General features: G+C 40.7%; 1 protein-coding gene across 3 annotated transcripts in view; it reads left to right on the top strand.

Annotated features, from left to right (window-relative positions):
• Positions 1–20,264, top strand: part of map2k5 (mitogen-activated protein kinase kinase 5) — a 274,682-nt gene that overhangs the window by 230,172 nt on the left and 24,246 nt on the right. The gene's annotated exons all lie outside the window — the stretch shown is intronic.

Raw genomic sequence — 20,264 nt, forward strand, 5'->3', positions numbered from 1 at the left:
TGGAGGTTGGGTTGGTGGGGGGTGTGGACCTGACGAGGGAGTCGCAGAGGGAGTGATCTCTCCGGAACGCTGATAGGTTTGGGGGGGGTAGCAAGGTTGGAGTGCTGAGGGAGAAAGGATGTTAGTAGTTCAGATTAAGTCATTGGAATGTGAGAATAGCAGAACAACGGTGTGTCTAACTGCCAGACTGGAAAGAACGGACAGTCTGACTGGGGTAGGGAGAAGGGAGACAGGACATGGTAACAGAGAATGTAACAAATAAAGCGAAAAGAAAGGGAAGGAACAGGAGTGGGTTCACAATTTGAAGATGTTCTGCCTTTCTCACATTCCAATGAATTAATCAGAACTATCAACATCCTTTCTCCCCCAGCTCTCCGTCCACCCCATCCCCAACCCAACAACACCTCCTCCCCCACCCCCCATTGCATAAAAGCTGCCTCTTCCACATTTTACATCAGCTCTGGTGACAAGTCATCTAGACTTGAAACATCAGCATACTTTCCTCTGTGGAAGCTATCTGATCCACTGTGATTGCCAACATTTTTGTTTTAGGTATAGATTCCAGCATCTGCAGTAATTTGCTCCTATAAATTGGACAATGTTGTTCTTCGAAGTAAATACAATATCTTTTGCAATTTATTCTATCTGTTTTCTGCTGTTAAGCAAAATATAATCAACCTATTTATGTACTGGAAAAAAGTGGTCAAAATCAGGCAACTAGTTGTAGAGAAATGTGTATATACGTGTATGTCAAAATTTGTAAATCATGATGAATTCAGATGTGCATTTATCTGAAATCTGTATTTCTACCACTGTCATTGCCAAAGGATTGCGGCAGGGAAGGTGGTTCGGTTGTCATTGGAATCTATTTTTAGTTGTAAATTTGTCAGTTTCATTTCCAACATGACATTTAAAATTTACCAACCAGTAACCTAGAAAAGGAATGAAACAGTAAATACTAAATAAATCAGAATTAACTTGCAAAAAATGATTAAATTCTTAGCCACCGACCTGCTTAAACTGTGGCAAGAATGGCTTTGGCTTTATCACATGCTGTAGAATGAGCACCCAAATGTTTCATTTTGTAATTATTCTTGTGTATTACATTGTATTGAAGCTTTAGTCCTCCAGTTCAACATATTTTATCCCATATATGTACTACCTTGTAGTATTAAATTACAGCTTTATTTCTCTTAGGCTGTGTAAGTTATGTTATTAAATGTTTTGCATAAGTTGGATACTTAGGCTGTGTAAGTTAGGTTATTAAATGTTTTGCATAAGTTGGATACTTCTTATCCATGACGCTTAATACCTGCTCTCTATTTTCTGTCAACATTTACCAATGTGACAACATTTCCAGCTCGGCGAACAGAACCACAGCAACGAGCACCCGAGCTACAAATCTTCTCACAATGTGAATTGTTGTGTCATACTTCCATCTTAATTATCCTTCATTAAATGTCATGATTTGGTAAAATAGGGCAAAGTCAGCATGGTTTCAACAAGGGGAGGTCAGGGAGGCCTGCAGAAGGATTTGGATAGATTAAGAGAGTGGGCAAAGAAGTGGCAAATGGAATTCAATGTGGAAAGTGTGAGGTCATGCACTTGGTAAGAATAATATAATCATGGACTATTTTCTAAATGGGGAGAAAATTCAAAAATCTGAAGTGCAAAGAGACTTAGGAATTCTAATCCAGGATTCTCTCGGTAAATTTGTAGGTTGAGTCAGTAATTGGGAAAGCAAATGCAATGTTGGCATTTATTTTGAGAGGACATGAATATGAAAGCAGGAATGTATTTCTGAGGCTCTATAAGGCTCTGGTCAGACCACGGTGGAGGGGGTGGAATCTAATTGAAACATACAGAATACTGAATGGTCTGGGCAGAGTGAATGTTGGGAAGATGTTTCCATTGGTAGGAGAGACTGGGACCTGAGGGCACAACCTTAGCGTAAGGGGAAGACCTTTTAGAATGGAGATAAGGAGAAACTTCTTTAGCCAGAGAGTGTTGAATGTATGGCATTCACTGCCACAGAAGGCTGTGGTGGCCAGGTCATTGAGTATGGTGCTGGAACAGCACACCAGGTCAGGCAGCGTCTGAGAAGTAGGCAAATTGATGTTTCGGGCAACTGCCCTTCATCAGGAATGCAGGAGAATCAACGTTTTGGGCATAAGCCCTTCATCAGAAAGTCCTCACTTTCTCTTGAGAAACTTATCAACCATGATTGAATGGCGGAGCAGACTTGATGTGCTGAACGGCCTAATTTCTGCTCCTATGTCTTATGGTCTTAATTTTGCCATGTCTGGCCACAAAGTGACTTTGTGGATTAGGTCTCTTTCACAACTTTACTGTCTTCTAGCATGTGTAAAAAATACATTTATCAATCAACTGTTTATAGTGCCAAAGACCATTTAAAATTTATTGAAATTATAAACCTCAAAATCAGGATGTGTTAAAATCTGTTTTTCATCAGAAGTGTCAAAGTAACTGCATAAATTTAAAGAAAGAATAGTCTATTGTACTTATAAGAGAAACTAGAGACATCAATTTTGCAAGGCATAATATTCATAAACATAGTAATTTGACATTCTGTTTATTTCACCCTCACCATTTAAAAGTGTATTGCTGCTACTTCATAATTACAATTGTCTGCTTCCTAATTTCTTCCCATTTATAGAATTCTGTAGTTAAAATGGCAGCTATAAAAAGTGCTAATCATACTGTGAAACTGTATACTAAATGCTCAGTGAAGCGTTAAAAACACATAATATTACTATTAAGTTTAATAAAGGAGGACATGCCAATTGCAACACCAGGCACACCTAAAAATGAGGAGTCAACACGGTGAAGCTGCAAACCACTTATTTACCAAATGGCTTAGGCAGCAAATGATAGGGCTAAGCAATTCACATTTGAAGTTCATTCTCTTATTATATTGAAGCTTTTCCTGTCTAACTCAGTCATGAATGGTGGTGGGCAATTAAACAACTCACTGGAGGAGGAGGCTGCACAGATAGCCCGATTCTTAATCTGGGAGCCTCGCACATCAGGACAAAAATCAAGGCTAGAAGTACCAAGTGAATGATCCCTCTTGGCCTCTTCCAAAGGTCCCCAATGTCACAGATGCCAGTCTTTAGCCAGTTTGATTCACTCCATGTAATATCAAGAAATCTCTGAAGGCATCAGATAGGCATATTTGACATCATTCCAAGAGTAGTACTGAATAAACATACTCCAGAGTTTGCTGTTCCTCTAATCAAGGTGTTCCAATACAGCTACAGCACTAACATCTACCTGAAAATGTGGAAAGTTGCACGGGTGTGCCCTGTACACAAGAGCAGGACATAGCCAACTTGGCCAGTTACTGCTCCATGAATCTACTCTTGATCGTCTGTAAAGTGATGGAAGGTGTCATTAACAGTGCTATCAAACACTTGCTCAGCAATAACCTGATCACTGCTTAGTTTGGTTTCTGCCAGGGCCATTCAGCTGCTGACTTCATTACAGTCTTGGTTTAAAGGAACTGAATTCTTGAGGTGATATGAGAGTGACTGCCTTTGGCATCAAGGTTACATTTGACTGATTGTGGCATTAGGAAATCTAACAAAACTCCACTGATTAGACTCCTATCTGACACAAATGAGGGTGGCTGTGACTTTGTGAGATCTGTCAACTCAGCTGAAGGGCATTTCTGCAGGAGTTCCCAAATGTAGACCTAGTCCAGCTATCTTCACTTGCTTCATTAATGACCTTCTCTCTATCATAAAGTCAGAACTGGACATTTTGGTAATTGCACAATGTTTAGCACCATTTGAGACACTGCTGTAGGCCAAGCCCACATGCAGCAGGACCTGGATAATATATACACTTGGGCTGATAAGTGGCAAGTAACATCTATGCCACACAAATGTCAGGCTTTGACCATCTGTAACAAGAGAGAATCCAACCATTGCCCCTTGACACACAAGTACATTACCATCACTGAATCCCTTCACAATCAATATCCTTGAATTTACCACTGACCAGAAACTGAAGCGAACCTCCCATAAAAAATCTGTGGCTACAAGAACAGGTCAGAGGCCAGGGTTCTGCAGCAAGTAACTCAGCTCTTGAATCCTCCAAGCATGTCCACCATCTACACAAGTCAAGAGTGTGATGGAATACTCCTCAATTGCCTGGATGAATGTAGCTCTGACAGTTCTGAAGAAGCATGAAATCATCCAGGGCAAAGCTTCCACTTGACTGGTGCCACATCCATAAACATTCACTCCTTCCACCAGAACACACAGTATCAGGAATATGTACCATTTACAAGGTGTATTGCAAAAATTCACCAAGACTTCTTCCAAACCCATGACTGTTGCCATTAAAATGTACAAGGCAGTAGATACTTGGAAATACCACCACCTGCAAAATCCCCTGCCAAGCAAATCTCACCCTGGCTCGGAAAAATATCACCATTTTTTCATTATGGCTGGGTGAAACTCCTCCTTAATGGCATTGTGCAACCACTAACACCAAAATGGACTGAAGCGGTTTAAGAATATCAGCTTGCCATCACCTTCTCAAGGGCAATTAAAAATGGGCTACAATGCTGGCCAGCCAATCCTGCCCTATTCCCATGAACAAAAACTGGTTGGAGAAGGAATACTAGAGGGAGGGCTTTGGGGGCAATGGAACCTGAACAAGGCAGATGGGTTGCACCTGAACTGGGATGGGGCCAGCATCCTGGCTTTTGGGGAAGTTTCAAACTAATTTGGCAGCAAAAGTTTGGTGTCTTGAAAGAAGGTCCAGCAGGGACAATGCACAGCAAAATTTGAAGAGACAGCAAAGGAGTCGAGAATGCATTAAAAGTATAGGCCAGTTAAGGCACAAGGGAGTTTGGCATGATGAAGTGGTACTTCTTTCAATGCAGGAAGTCTGATGAACAAGGCAAATGAGTTGAGAACAAAATTAGAACATGGGGGTGCAAGATAATTACTATCACTGAAACAGGATCCTGAAAGAGGGACAGGATTGGCAGGGCAATATTCCTGACGTGCATTATTCCTGATGAAGGGCTCTTGCCCGAAACATTGATTCTCCTGCTCCCCGGATGTTGCCTGACCTGCTGTGCTTTTCCAACCCCACACTCTCGACTCTGAACTCCAGCATCTGCAGTCCTCACTTTCTCCTTGGGCAATATTTCAGCATGTGGAGCCTTCAGGCAAGATGGGGAAGGAGGTAAAAGAGGAGAGATGAGTCCAGATTAGAGTGGTGCTGGAAAAGCACAGCAGTTCAGGCAGCATCCGAGGAGCAGTAAAATCAGCAGTAAAAGAGGAGAGAGTGTCGCAATATTGATTCGGGATTAAATTTACAGTGGTAAAGAGAGATGACATTTTAGAAGGTTTCTCAAACGGATATCACTTAAAAAAACCAAAGAGGAGCAATCACTTGCTGGGAGTATACCATAGCCCCCTAACGGTCCAAGAGAAATAGGAGGAGTAGCTATCAAGAGCAAGAAGTATGCAAATATCAGCAAAGTGTAAATGTAATAAGGTAGTCATAGTAGAGGATTTCAACTACTCCAGCGTTAGCTGGAGGATTCATAGTGTGAAAGATTTAGAGGGAGCAGAGTTCTTAAATATATCCAGGACATCTTTTTTAAGCCAGTATTTTGATGGCCCCACAGAGAGAGGGAGTCCTGGAGTTAAATTTAGGCAATGGATTAGGGCAAATGGCTCCTCTATCAATAGGGAGAACATTTTGCAGATAGCTATCATAACTCAGTTAGATTCAAGATTGTTATGGAAAAGGACTAACGTTGGACTAAAATCAAATTTCTAAACTGGGGAAGGTTGGTTTAATTAAGATCATGTATGTTTTGGCCAGAGTGGATTGTAGCCAGATAACATTTAGGTAAATCTGTGACAGAGCAGTGGGGTGCATTCAAGAAGGAAGTAGGGAAAGGGTAGGGCCAACATGTTCCAACAATGACAAAGGGTGAACCCTTGATATCAAGGTATATACAGGATTGGATAAAAAGAAAAAGGAAGGCTTTTGACAAATACTGAGCACAAACCTTAGAGGATTGCAGAGAATGCAAGGGGAAACTTGAAAAGAAAATTAAGACAGCAAGATAAAGGCATGAAAGAATAATGGCAGACAAAATAAAGGAAAATTCTAAGTTATTTTACATGTACACTAAGGATAAAAGGTAACTAAGGAAAGAGGAAACCTGATAAGCATGACAGTGGAAATTTGAGTGAAGCTAGAGGACATAAGTACAGTTCTGAATGAATACTTTGTGTCAGGGTTCACTAGTGATAGGGACAACGTGTGTATAGAAATCAGGGACAAGGACTGTGATATATTTAAAGAAGTGACCAAATGTGTGGATGAAGGTACTGCATTTGATCTAATCAACTTGGACTTCAGCAAGGCTTTAGATAAGCTCCCGCGTGAGAGACTGAAAGGTAAGTGCTTCTGGAATCCAAGTAAATTTGGCTAATTGAATCCAGAACTGGGTGAGTGGAAGGCAGGGAGCAGATGGTGTTGCCCATGAAGTGTTTTTGTGACTGAAAGCCAGTGTCCATTGCATTTCAACAGTGATTAGTGTTGGGGCTCTTGCTGGTTATGATATATATGAATGATGTAGACTTGAATGTACGAGGGTTGATCAGTAAGTTTGCAGAGGATAAGAAAAATGGTGGAGTGGTAAATAGTGAGGAGGATCACTTCAGATTACTGGTAGACATAAATGGGCTGATCAGTGGGAAATAAAATTAAATCTGGATAAATGTGAGGTGATGCGCTTGGGCATGCATGATGACCTTGGAAAGCACTTAGGATCAGTGGGACCTTGTTGTGTATGTTCACTAGTCCCTTAAGTTAGCAGGACAATTAGATAAAGTGGTTAAGAAGGCAAATGGGATTCTTGCCTTTCTTAGCTAAGGCATATGTTTAACTGCATTGAGGTTATGCTGCAACTATATAAAAGGTTAGTTAGACCACAACTACAGTACCATGTACAGTTCTGGAATTAACATTATAGAAGGGATGTGATTGCACTGGAGAGGGTGCAGAGTAGATTTACTGGGATATTGCCGGGTACAGAAAGCTTTAGTTATGAAGAGAGATTTGGTATACTGACGTTGTTTTCCTTAGAGCAGAGGAGCCTGGGGTTGGTCATTGGTAGGTGGGGGGGCGGGGGGTATGGGGGGGGAGTGGAGTATTATGATTGAGATGCATAAAATTATGAACGACATAGACAGGGCAGACAAGAAGAAATGTTTCCCCAGGGGCATAGATTTAAGGTAAAGGGCAAGAACTTTCAAGGTGATGTGAGGAAAGCATATTTGCTCAGTGGCTGGTGGGAATCTCTGCTTGTAGGATTGGAGAGGCAGAACCCTTGTAGCATTTAAGAAGTAGGGATTGCATTGTGTGTTTAAAAAGACATACAAGGCTATGGGTGAAGTGTTGAAACATTAGATGTTTTGACCAATACAGACTCAATGCACCAAGAAACTTTTGTCTGTGTTGTAGATTCAGAATGATGCAACAGCAGTTTCGACACTCGCTGATGACACTATTGAAGGTCCAACCTTCTCAACCTCAACCCGTGCCTAAAGCACGGTGACTCTCAGGGTTAAACTTTTCTCCAGTTTTCTCTCTCTCTCTCTCTCTAATGAAAGTGCGATCTTATAGTCCTCTGGAACTATGGCAACTTTACCTTTTGAGTGAAGGTAATTAAAAACAAGTTCAAACTGAGCCTTAATATCACACTCACCCTGTGACAGTAATAAAGGTAAACTATCTTTCTCATTCTTCTAAATCAGCCAATAGCTGCCTTTGAAAGGTTGACTACATCATCCTTCCCCCATAACTTTCCACTATTGTCCAGTTAGGTAAGAACGTACTTATCTATTTGCATTTTTATGTATTTAATTGTAAACAGAGAATACCCTGCATTGCTTCTCTTTCCACTTGTGCATTGTTACCTCTTATGTTCTGTAAGGTTCTAACTTAGCCTTCTATTCTTGGGGACAGCTTCAAAAGTTGCACTGTCAGTTTTTACATTAATGCTAATGAGAGCGCTACCTCACCTGAAATGTTGACTTCTCTACCTCCTGATGCTGCCTGACTTACTGTGTTCTAGCAGCCTCCTGCCTGTCTACTTCACTACCAGCTCTCCTGATGCCTTCACATTATCTCAAAGTTATCTGCCTGCTTGTCCGATGTCCAATACTGGATGAGCAACGTTCTCCTCTAAAGAAATAAGTCCGACTCTTTGTTTACAATCTCCGATATGTGGTGGTGAATTTGAATTTAGTAAAAATCTGGAATTAAGAGTCTAATTAAGATCATGAATCTATTGTCGATTGTTGTAAAAAACCCATCTAGTTCACTAATGTCCTTTCGGGAAGGAAAATGCTGTTCTTACCTGGTCTGTAACTGTCGACCTATATCAGTGTGATTGACTCTTAATTGCTCAGAGGACAATTAAGAATGGGCAATAAATACTGGCCTAACCGGTGATGTACTCATCCCTTGAATTAATAATTTTAAAAAAGCCCATTTTCTAACCATTGACGCCATCTGTTCTGCATCAGTGGGTAACCCAGACTGTTGACAACTTTGGTATTATTATTTGACACAGAGGTAAGCTTCCAACCACATAAACAGGTTATTATTAAAGTCATCTACTTCCACTTCTGTAATTTTGCCCAACTCTATTTGAACCCCTCATCCATCTCTTTACTTCTAAACTTGACTATTCCAGTGCATTTCAGGTTGCCTCCCTTCTACCGCCATACATTTGAGACCATGGAATACATACTGTTCATGTTGTTATTAACACCAAGTCCTGTTCATTTACACTGAATCCTGTTCACTCATGTTTTCTGATCATCCCTCTGTGGCCTTGCTTTTGCCGATAATCCCCTCCTGCCCCACAACCATCCAAGATGCCTCTAATTCTGGCATCTTGACCTTCCCAATTTTAATTGCTTAATTGTAGATGGACATGTCTTTAGCTGTATCTGCTCATGAATTCCCTCAATGTTGGCCCTGTGGCAAGAGATGGTGCCACAGAGTGGAAACTTCACTGGGCCCAAGGTAGGACTTGAGGCAGTGGTGGCAGCACCAGTTTTTAAGATGGTGGCAATGGCTGGTCGGTACTGGTCAGGCAATGTGGTAGGCCCAAATCAGTACTCTTGGAAAATTGAGTACTGCAGTGATTGCATCAGCAGTGTTGTAGGCCCAGCAGGGGAGCAGTAGCGGCAGTGGTGATCCCTAAATGAGACTTATGGAATGGACTGTGATGTTGGTGCATCGGTGGGCACAGAGCCCCCTGTGAAGTAACCACCACCACCTCCTCCCACCGGCCATCCTGTGCGATGTCAAGCAGAGCACAAGAAATGAGGAAGTTTTTAGTTCTATTCTAATATATTTTGTAACTGAAAATGGTGTCAGAGGGTGGCAACATATTATACTTTACTGTATTTACTTGTTAAATTTAAATGAAATAAAAACCCTTTCTTGAAGACACTCCTTAAAACTTTTCTCTCTGGCCAAGCTGTTGGTTATCTGCCCAAATGTCTCTTTTCGTGCCTCTACATCAAATTTTGCTTTAAAACGCTTCTGACTAGCATTTTGCGACATGTGCAAGTTGTTGTTGTTGTACCCCTGCATGTCCTTAAAAAGTGAGGTGGACAGAAAGCAGGGAATTATAAACTGATTAGCCTGACACTGGTCATGAGAAAAATATTAGAGTCCATTGTGAAAGTTTTAATAGTAGGGTACTTGGAAGATACAGACAGGATTGGACAGTGTCAACATAGATTTATGAAAAAAAAACATACTTGACGAACATACAGGAATTTTTCAAGAACAGAGGGAGCGCAATGAAGGTTTACCAGATCGATTCATGGGGATTGCAACTAACATGAACAGAGACTGGATCACTTAGGACCATACGCAATAGAGTTTAGAAGAATGGGGATCTCAAATAAAGCAATAGAATTCAAACAGTACTAGACAGGATAAATGCAGGAAGGATATTCCTGATGAACAGGGAATCTAGAACTAGGTGTCACAGTTTAGGGATATGGGATAGACCATTTAGGACTGAGATGAGGAGAAACTTCTTCACCCAGAGAGTGGTGAGCCTGTGGAATTCTCTGCCACAGAAAATGATGAGGCCAAAAAATTGATGTTTTCAAGAATGAGTTAGATATAGTTCTTAGGGCTAAAATTATCAAAAAGTATGGGGAGAAATTGGGAACAGCGTTTGGAGTCGAATGCTCAGTCATTATCGTATCGAATTGCAGAATAAACTGAAAGGACCAAATCGCTGACTCCTGTTCCTATTTTCTATGTTTCAATATAAATAATTGCTATTTTGGAAAGATATATAAAGATGGTCAGTGCCCATAGAACTGGATCTCTACTTCAGTCTGTTTCTTCAATAGAGATGAGGAAGAAAGGCAAGCTTCTTTCTTTTTTGAGAAGAGCAAAATGTTTCTGGGACCTTCAGCTGACAATCTATCAAACGCAAAGTTATATCCCACCATTGCACAGAAAATCAGTTGAGTACCTGTAGAAATAAATTAACAAACCCCAAGTTTGTACTTACTTGCTGGATTATGTCAAATCTTTCAGGGTGTTTAATTAGATTTGAGACTTAAGTATTAAACATAAACATGTATATTATTAGTGATATTTTCTGTTGTCCATTTGTGCAAGTAATAAGAATATTATCTTCCCAACAATCTAATCTTAGTGTAGTTTATTGAATGAAAAGGGGTTGAGAAAAGCACAGCTGGGCAAATCAGTAAAGCTTACTTCAAACACAAGTCCCTTTTTATATGATGGGCTTTTACAGCTTTCTGTTGTTACTTTGAGTGAAGAGTAGCTCATGAAAATCCAGCTTAAAAACATCCTTGCCAATTAATTGAATTACTGTGGCTTTCTTTGATATTGAATTGCTGTGATTTTTTTGAGTACTTTTCCAAATATCTTATCAAGCCTAACTGATTTTGTTTTGTTTTATTTTACCATGTTCACAACTTCACTGAAATGACACAGAATGTTTCTTGTAATTTGAGGTACTATTATATGTATAAAGGCATATAATATTGGTCTGGAAGATTAAACACCTTATTATGGTTATGCATGGAGTAGGAAGTCAACAAGATTGGATACATGCATGTGTCCTAGAGTCATCTAGCATAGAAATAGACCCTTCAGTTCAACCAGTCCATGGGAACATAATCCCAGATTAAACTAGTCCTACTTGCCTGCTCCTGGCCCATATCCCTCCAAACCATTTCTATTTGTGTACTTACCTAAATATCTTTTCAATATTGTAATTGTATCCACACCAACCACTTCCTCAGGAAGTTCATTCCACACGCGACCCACCCTTTGTGTAAAAGATTTGCCCCTCATGTCTTTTATAAATCTCTCCACTCACCTTAAAAATGTGCCCTGTAGACTTGAAATCTCCCATCCTAGGGAAAAGACAACTACCATTAACTATATCTATACCCCTCATTATTGTATGAACTTCTATAAGGTTGCTTCTCAACCTCCTACACTCCAGTGAAAAAATTACCAGCCTATCCAGCCTTCCTTTATAGCTCAAACCTTCAATACCCAGCAACATCCTGGTAAATCTCTTCTGAACTCTCTCCAGCATTATAATATCCTTCTTATAACTGGGTGACCATAACTGGACACATTATTCCAGAGAGGCCTCACCAATGTCCTGTACAACTTCAACATGGCTTCCCAATTCCTATACTCAAACCAAGCATAAATGCTGCAGCTTTTTGAAGTCTATCTTCCTCAAATTTTTACTGGCACCTAATTACTTAGAATGTAAACTAGAGTTGTAGTTGTTTTGAAAATAAATATAAGTTGTGTACTAACTGTTGAATTGGCTATGAATTGTGTACTTGCGATTTCCCACATACGAAATTCCTGGTCTCATTTATGCTTTTGGCGACAGTCTTTAAATAAAGATATTTCCACAGTGAGAGGGGAAACATTACAATAAGTGGCTGGATTAGATTTGGGTAATTCTAGAGATGATGAAGGAGGGGTATTATGAAGTTAGTGGAAAGCCTGAGACAGGATTATATGCTTAGATTATTAAAAGATCATCATCTAAGTCAAAACTCATTTGAGATGAATCATTAATGAAGAATTCCCACTGGTGTGAATCCCAGTAAGCTTCAAAGGGTTGAATAAAAATGTTGCTGTAGGTCTAAACAATTGATCACCCTGGCTTATAAGAGTAGGAGTTGGAATGGTGTTCCTGCCTCTGGACCAGAAGTCCTGGGTTCAAGTCTCACCTGCTCCAGAGATGTGTCTGAACAAGTTTATTAAAATTAGTGGGGAATGTTGTGACTTAAGGATAGTGTCCCTATCTCTGAGCCAGGAGAACCAGGTTGCTTAGAAGGTTTGCTGGAAGGCGCAGTGGTAGAGCTCTTAGTATGGCTTAGAAAGTTCTGATTTATTCCCACCTGACCAAGATGATGTTGCATAATGTTGGATACAAAATTGGGTTTAAGGTAGAAGATGGAGGGTGATTGTTTTTTGGGCTGGAGTCCTGTGACCAGCAGTGTGCTGCAAGGATTGATGCTGGGTCCACTGCTTTTTGTAATTTATTTAAGTCATTTTGATGTGAATATAGGAGGAATGGTTAATTTGCAGACAACAGCAAATCTGTTGGTTTAGCGAACAGTGAAGAGGGTTATCTCAGAGTGCAACAGGACCTTGATCAGATGGGCCAGAGAGCTGAGGAATAGCAGGTGGAGTTTAATTTAGAAGGAAGATGTTACATTTTGGTAAGGCATATCAGGAGATGGCTTATATAATTAATGGTAGTGTTCTGGGGAATGTTGCTGAACGAAGCGTCTTTGGAGTACAGATTCAAAGTTCCTTGAAGGTGAAGTTTCAGGTAGACAGAGTAGTGAAGAAGGCATTTGGTATGCTTATCTTTATTGGTCAGTACATTGAGTGTAGGATTTGGGATGTCATGTTGCAGCTGTACAGGACATTAGTTAGGCCACTTTTGGAATACTGTATTCAGTTCTGGTCTCACTGCTATAAGAAGGATGTTGTTAAACTTGAGAGGGTACAGGAAAGATCAACAAGGATGTTGCCAGGTTTGGAGGGTTTAAACTATAAGTAGAGGCTGAATAGGCTAAGGATACTTCCTCTGGAATATCAGAAGCTGAGGGTTGACCTAATAGAGGTTTTTAAAATCATAAGGGGCATGGTTAGGGTGAAAAGCCTAGGTCTTTTTCCCTGGGTAGGGGAGTCCAAAACTAGAGGGCATAGGTTTAAGGTGAAAGGGAAAAGTTTAAAAGGGACCTAAGGGGCAACTTTATCACGCAGAGGGTGGTGCAACTAGAGGCAATAGTGGAGGCTCGTTCAATTGCAACATTTGAAAGGCATCTGGATGGGTACATGAATAGGAACAGTTTAGAGGCATATGGGCCAAATGCTGGCATATGGGACTCAATTAGTTTAGGATATCTGGTCAGCATGGATTAGTTGATTCAAAGGGTCTGTTTCTGCGCTGTACAACTCTGTGACTCTCTATGACTCTCTGAAGTGGTTGATGAGAAAATATCTATAAAAGTCATCTTTTCACATTTTCAGAACGTAAATGTTGGTGGAAGATGTAGTATTTATACTCTATCCAAAGTTGTGCTGAGCAAAAAGCGATGGGACTTCTTCTCAACTTGCTGTAGTCTTTATTTGTAGTAGTTTGATTCAATCAAGTGGCTATTTAACTTTTTTCTCATTTATTCATTCATGCAATGTGATCCATGCTGGTATGTCTTCCATAGCACCTTTGGCTTTTTCCTTAACATAAGAACTGTGAGCAAGCGTAGGCCACCTGGCCCTTTGAGTCTGATCCGCCATTCAATAAGATAATGGCTGATCTTTTCATGGCCTCAGCTCCACTTACCCATTCTCTCACCATAACTTTTAATTCCTTTACTGTTCAAAAGATTATCTATCTTAGCTTTAAAAACATTTACTGAGGCAGCCTCAACGACTTCACTGGGCAGGGAATTCCACAAATTCACAATCCTTTGAGTGAAAAAGTTCCTCCTTAATTCAGTCCTAGGTCTGCTACCCCTAATTTTGAGGCTATGCCCACTTATTCTTGTTTAACGTTCCAGTGGAAACATCCTCCCTGCTTCTATCTTATCTGTTCCCTTCATAATTTTAGATATTTCTATAAAATCCCCTCTCATTCTTCTAAATTCCAGTGAATATAATCCCAGTCAACTCAGTCTGCCCTCATAAGCCAACCCTCTCAACTCCAGAATCAACCTAGTGAATCTCCTCTGCACGCACCCCATTGCCTTACAACCAAAATTGCACACAGTACTCCAGATGTGGCTTCACCAGCACCCTATTCAATTGTAACATAACCTCCCTGCTTTTAAACTCAATCTCTCTAGCAGTGAAAGACAAAATTCCATTTGCCTTCTTAATTACCTGTTGCACCTTCAAAACAGCCTTCTGCAGTTAATGCACAAGGACACTCAGATCCCTCCCCCCTGCAGCATGCTGCAATTTTTACCATTCAAATAATAGTCTTTTTTACTGTTATTCCTATCACAATGGATGACTTCACATTTATCAACATTGTCCACCATCTGCCAGACCTTTGCCCACTCATTTAAATTATCTATATCCCTTTGCAAACTTCCAGAGTCCTCTGCACACTTTGCGCTACCACTCATCTTAGTGTCATCCCCAAACTTTGACACACTACCTTCACATTCAATAGCAGTACTATCTTCAATTTCCTCTAATATTAACATCCTGGAAGCCATCATTGACCAACCACATAAACACAGGAGCTACAAGAGTAGCTTGGAGTCTGGGAATTCTGCAGTGGGTAACTCATCCCCTGGCATTTGAAGCCTTTCCACCATCCAAGATGGTACTGCTATTGAATTGTGGCATGCATGTTACTTATCCCTTTTCTCTGGAGTTTCAAATAGAACTGAACGCTATGAAAACATCCTCACTTCTAATGGAGGATAGGTGATTAATGAAGCGGCTAAAGATGGTTGAACTTAGGAATCTGTCATGAGGAACTCCACATCGATACCTAGGAGTGAGATTGGCCTTCAAAAGCACAACTGTCTTCCTTTGCGATAATCACAATTTCAGCTGGTAGAGAGTCTGATTCCCTTAAATTCAGTTTTCCTCAGCTCTTTGATGTCAAGCCTGTGTTAATGTCACACTGGCTGAACTCAGGATGTGAGTCGTTATTGTATCCAAGTTTATCCGAGCCTGAATTGAACTCTGAAGCTGAGTGGTTCTGGTAGAACCCGAGCTGAGCATCAGTATTGCAAAATAGTTACACTGCTGATGATACCATCATTTTGCTAATAGCTGAGAATAAGTTGATGCAAGGTAATTGTTTAGGTTGCATTTCTCCTGATTTTTTTGTGGACATGGTATACATCAGAAATTTTACACTTAGCTAATAGATGCCAATGTTGTAGCAGCCCTGGAACAATCTAATGAGATATATTAGATTAATTCCAGAGATGAAAGGCTTGTCTAATGTCGAGAGATTGAGTAGTTTAGACCTACACTCACTACAATTCAGAGGGACGAGAGGAGATCTAATCAAGTATGTAAGATGCTGTAGAGATTGACAAAGCAAACATCAGGTCGGTGTTTTCCCCTTGAAAAATCTAGAATGAAAGGTCACAGTTTTAGGAGAAGGGGTAGCAAATATAAAGCAGAGATGTGGAGGAATTCACTGTCCTGATAACAGTGGATTCCAGTGCACTGTATACATTTTATGAGGAAATAGATTTCTAAATAGTAATGGGAGGAATGTGGAAATGAGGTCAAGATGAAACAAACCAGAAACTGCTGGAAAAACTCAGCAGGTCTGGCGGCATTTGTGGAAATAAATCAAAACAGAAGATGAGATCAGCCATGAATATATTAAATGGCAGAGCAAGCTCAAGAATCTGAATTGCCTACTCCTGCTACTAGTTCATACATTCTTATGTACAGCTATTTCTGGAACACAAGCCTTCAACCAGGATAATGTCTGGGTCTATTGTCTTTTCTGTTCAGTGCTTACGACCATTTCCTGACATCACATGGAGTAGATCAATTCGACTGATGGTTGGTATTTATAATGCAAACCCTTGAAGAAACCAAATTTGATCATTCACTCAGCATTTTTGCATTAATTTAGTAGGCTCAGCCTTGATTTCAGATGGGGCGTATCATCTTCCTCTTGGTTGTTTAATTGACTACTGCCATTCACAACTGGATGCAGAGGTTCAGATTCATGTCTCTTAGTTCTGTCTATATTTAACATGTATGTATTCCTGTGTTGTAACCTTACCAGTTTGAAATTGTATTTTTAGTTACACTTGGTGCTTGTCTTTAGCATGTTAATCCCTCTGTGATAAATAATTCCAGATTCACTATCCTTTGAGAGAAAATTCCTCATCATCTCTGCCTTAAATGTGCAACCATTTATTGTGAAATTATATCCTCTGGTCCTTGAATCTCCAACAATGGGAAGCCTCATCTCCACAACTACCCTGTTAAGTCTAGTAAGAACATTGTTTCTTTCGATAATGTTACCTCTCATTTTTCTAACTTCCAGTAAGTGCAGGCCCAACCTATTCCATCTGTGGCCTGATAGTGCTTTTTATAGTTTGAGCATAGCCTCTCTCCTTTTCTGTTCCATCTTCTTTGAAATAAAGGCCAACAGATTCTAGATAAGAGTGGTGCTGGAAAAGCACAGCAGTTCAGGCAGCATCCGAGGAGCAGGGAAATCGACATTTCGGGCAAAAGCTCTTCATTTTCATTGTTAGTCAGCCTTTCATTCATGCTTATATGCTACCTTCAACACCATAGGCTTTTATCTTATTAAGTAGTCTAAAAGTGTTCTACCTTATCAAACATCTTCTGAAAATCCAAGTATATTACATCCAATCCTTCCCCTTTACCGATCTTGCTTGTTACTGCCTCAAAGTTTAGCAGAATATAGCTACTGCTGATGGCATTCAGTCCTGTTGGAAGCCCAGTTTTCAGATTTTTCTGCATTTATCCTATTTTGCACAATGGTGGTACGAACAGTTTGATGGATGGTATCCTCGATATGAAGAAGGCATGAAATCCACGGCTTCAGTGAGGAATAATTTGCATGTTAGACTCAGCTGTTGTCTGGATCTAGTGCCTAAATTGATGCCACTGTTCTGTCTGTAGTGATTGTAAGGAGCTTAACCTGGTGAACCTCATAGAATAGGAGTTCCCTGATTGAGGATGTTAATCTAGTCAGGGAGCCGTGGCTGACGGATATAAACAGGAGTGTCAGAGATTCTGTTCACTCTGAGAACTGGCTCTCAGGAAGCTGGATCAATAACAAGGGTTCTCCATGTGTAAATAAAGGGTGATTTGGTGATGGGATACCCGGCCTCGATGGAACTAATTCAGTGGTGATGACAGAGAAGCATGCTACTGAAGAAATTCACTCGTAACAGTCCTCTTTGAGTTAGGGATAAACATTTCTGGCATCAAGCTGTTATTTGGGAAGCTTGACTCATTCGATCCTGCCAGTATGTGGAAAGAATGTGTTTTTTTTTCCAGGAAAATGAGATTGGGACAGATGAAAAGCAACGAGCAATTCTCCTGACAACTTGTGGACCTGTAGCTTATTTGGTTATTAGGGAGCCTAGCTTTCCCAGAGGTACCATGTACTAAAATCTTTAAGAGTTGACGGAGTTACGACCCCAAGCCGCCTCTAGTTTTGAGATGTTACTGGTTTTACTAAGCAATTCCCGAGCCAAGAGAACCGTATCGGGATTTTTGACGAGGTTAAGACAATTGGCAGAGGCATCTGACTTTGGTTTAACTATTAATGAGATACTGAGAGACCGTTTGTTATGTAGGATTAATGCTGTAACGAAGCTAAAGCGCCTACTAGCTTAAGCCCAACTAAATTTCGAACAGGCAATACAAACTGCTTCATCATTTGAAAATGTGGCAAGTGGAACATATGAGTTGAAGGATATTCCAATTGAAGTGGACACGCTCAGCAGTCCGACTGTGCTTGGGGAGCACCACTTGATATAGCTTCATTCAGGACATGTCATGAACAGAGGTCAGCCCACTGCAAAACCCCAAAACACAGCCATTTTCTTCAGGATCCAGGTTGGCAGGCCATTGTAATTACTGCCAGTATATGGACTTGAGGTAGCAAAAGAGTCCCTCTTGACTTAAATTGAATAAGAGAAATCTTAGGCTGGTAGCCAGGAGAATACACACTCTGGAAAGCCTACCTACATCTGGTTTAGAACAGTTACGTTGCTTAGCAATATCCAAATCAAAACCAATCAAAATCAGCATGTCTTAAATGGTCACTGAGTTCTGATGGAGGTTTTTACCAGCACAGCTGTATCAGTGATAGCAGAACCAGTCTTTAACAAACTTTGCTTTGGATCCAGCCCTTACATTTGTGCAAGACTTTGACTAGACTGAGAGCCTGTACAGATTAAGGGTCTCTTCTGAGAAGCAGCTGATTCAGTTTCCACTGACTGTAGTAAAAGGCTCATGGCCAAGCTTGATGGGGCAAAATTGGTTGAGAAAGATTCACCTAGAATGGCTGCACTTTTTTCAATTGGAAAATGGCTGCCTGAGTGACGTCCTAATTAATTACTTAGAAGTTATTCAGGAAGGTCTCGGAACTATCAAAGGAGTCAAAGCCACCTTGTATGTTGCCCAGGAAGCAATTTCATAGTTCTGCAAGGCCCACCCAGTGCCATTTGCCTTACATGCAAAAGTAGAGACATCAGGCAGAAGGCTGGAAACTAGTCCAGTTTGCAGGATGGGCAGCACTGGTTGTAACTATTGTGAAGCCTGTTGGGTCGTTTACCTTTGTATGGATTTTGTAAACTGCTTCTCGCAGCTGGAAAAATACACAGTCCCTTACATAGAAGTTTTATACGCAAAGCCGGCAGGGAGGCTGTCCATCATGAAGCTGAACATAAGCCATATGTGAACTTGCGATTGGATGAGGATTCCCAGAAATATATGACAATTATTATCCATAAGGGATTGTACCAATACACGAGACTGATTTGTGGTATCCTCAACCTGTGCCATTTTTCAGCAGACAATGGAGAATATTTCACAAGGTCTACCCCAGGTTGCCACATATCTCAATTATAAAGATAAAAGGATAAAAGGGAAGATTAATAAGAAGCATTTAGAGAACTTGGATGTAGTCCTTAGATGATTCCCCCAGACAGGCATACGCCTTAGAAGGGAAAAATGTATGTTCCAGGTACCCCAAATGACCTACTTGGACTACAGAGTCAGCAAGACTGGATTACACCTATTGCAAGATAAAGTGAGAGCGATAAAAGGTGCTTGGTTCCCTTGTCCATGTCGGAGCATAGTTCTTTGCTTTGGCTGATGAATCATTGCAGATAGTTCAGCCATAACCTGGCCTACATCCTGTCACCTTTGCATCAACACTTTAAAAGGGTCAGCTTGAAAAGGTGACAAAGCCAAGCTAAAGCTTTCAGGGAAGTGAAACAGCTATCATCCTCTGTGATTTTGGCACACTATAATCCGAATCAAAATCTGTATTGACATGTGATGCCACTGAGTATGGCATTGGGGTCATAGCTCATAGGTGGGTCAATGGAGACAAACTCCCAATAGTGAAAGCATCCAGGATTTTGGTTAATGCAGAGCGCAAATACTTCCAGATAGAGAAAGAAGGTTTGGTTGTCGTATTTGGAATCAGGGTGTTCCACCAATATCTTTTCGGATGTAAATTTGTAATAATAATGGACAGCAAACCCTTGCTAGGCCTACTTAAAGAGGACAAGGCAGTGCTGCCCACAGATTCAGATTGAATTCAGCATTGGGCTCTCATACTAAGTGTGTATAATTACCAGTTGGAGCACTGTCTAGGTGGCAAAGTAGCAAAAGTGGATGCATTGAGCCATCTCCTGCTGACAGATGCACCACCAGTAGTACTACCATTGGAAGAGTCCATAATGCTTTTGAATTTTCAGGACACACTTCCATTCACAGCTGACGATGTCAGACTTTGAATGCAGAAAGATTTGGTCCTGGCAAAATTGAAACAGCTGGTGGTGATGGGGGAAACCAAAGGGCCGGCACAGCCAGAATTGAAATCTTTTTGAACCCGAGAGACCAGATCACAATAGAAAGTGTCATATTATTATGAGAAG

This window comes from Chiloscyllium plagiosum, chromosome 36 (genome assembly GCF_004010195.1).
Source record: "Chiloscyllium plagiosum isolate BGI_BamShark_2017 chromosome 36, ASM401019v2, whole genome shotgun sequence".
Taxonomy (NCBI): Eukaryota; Metazoa; Chordata; class Chondrichthyes; order Orectolobiformes; family Hemiscylliidae; genus Chiloscyllium; species Chiloscyllium plagiosum.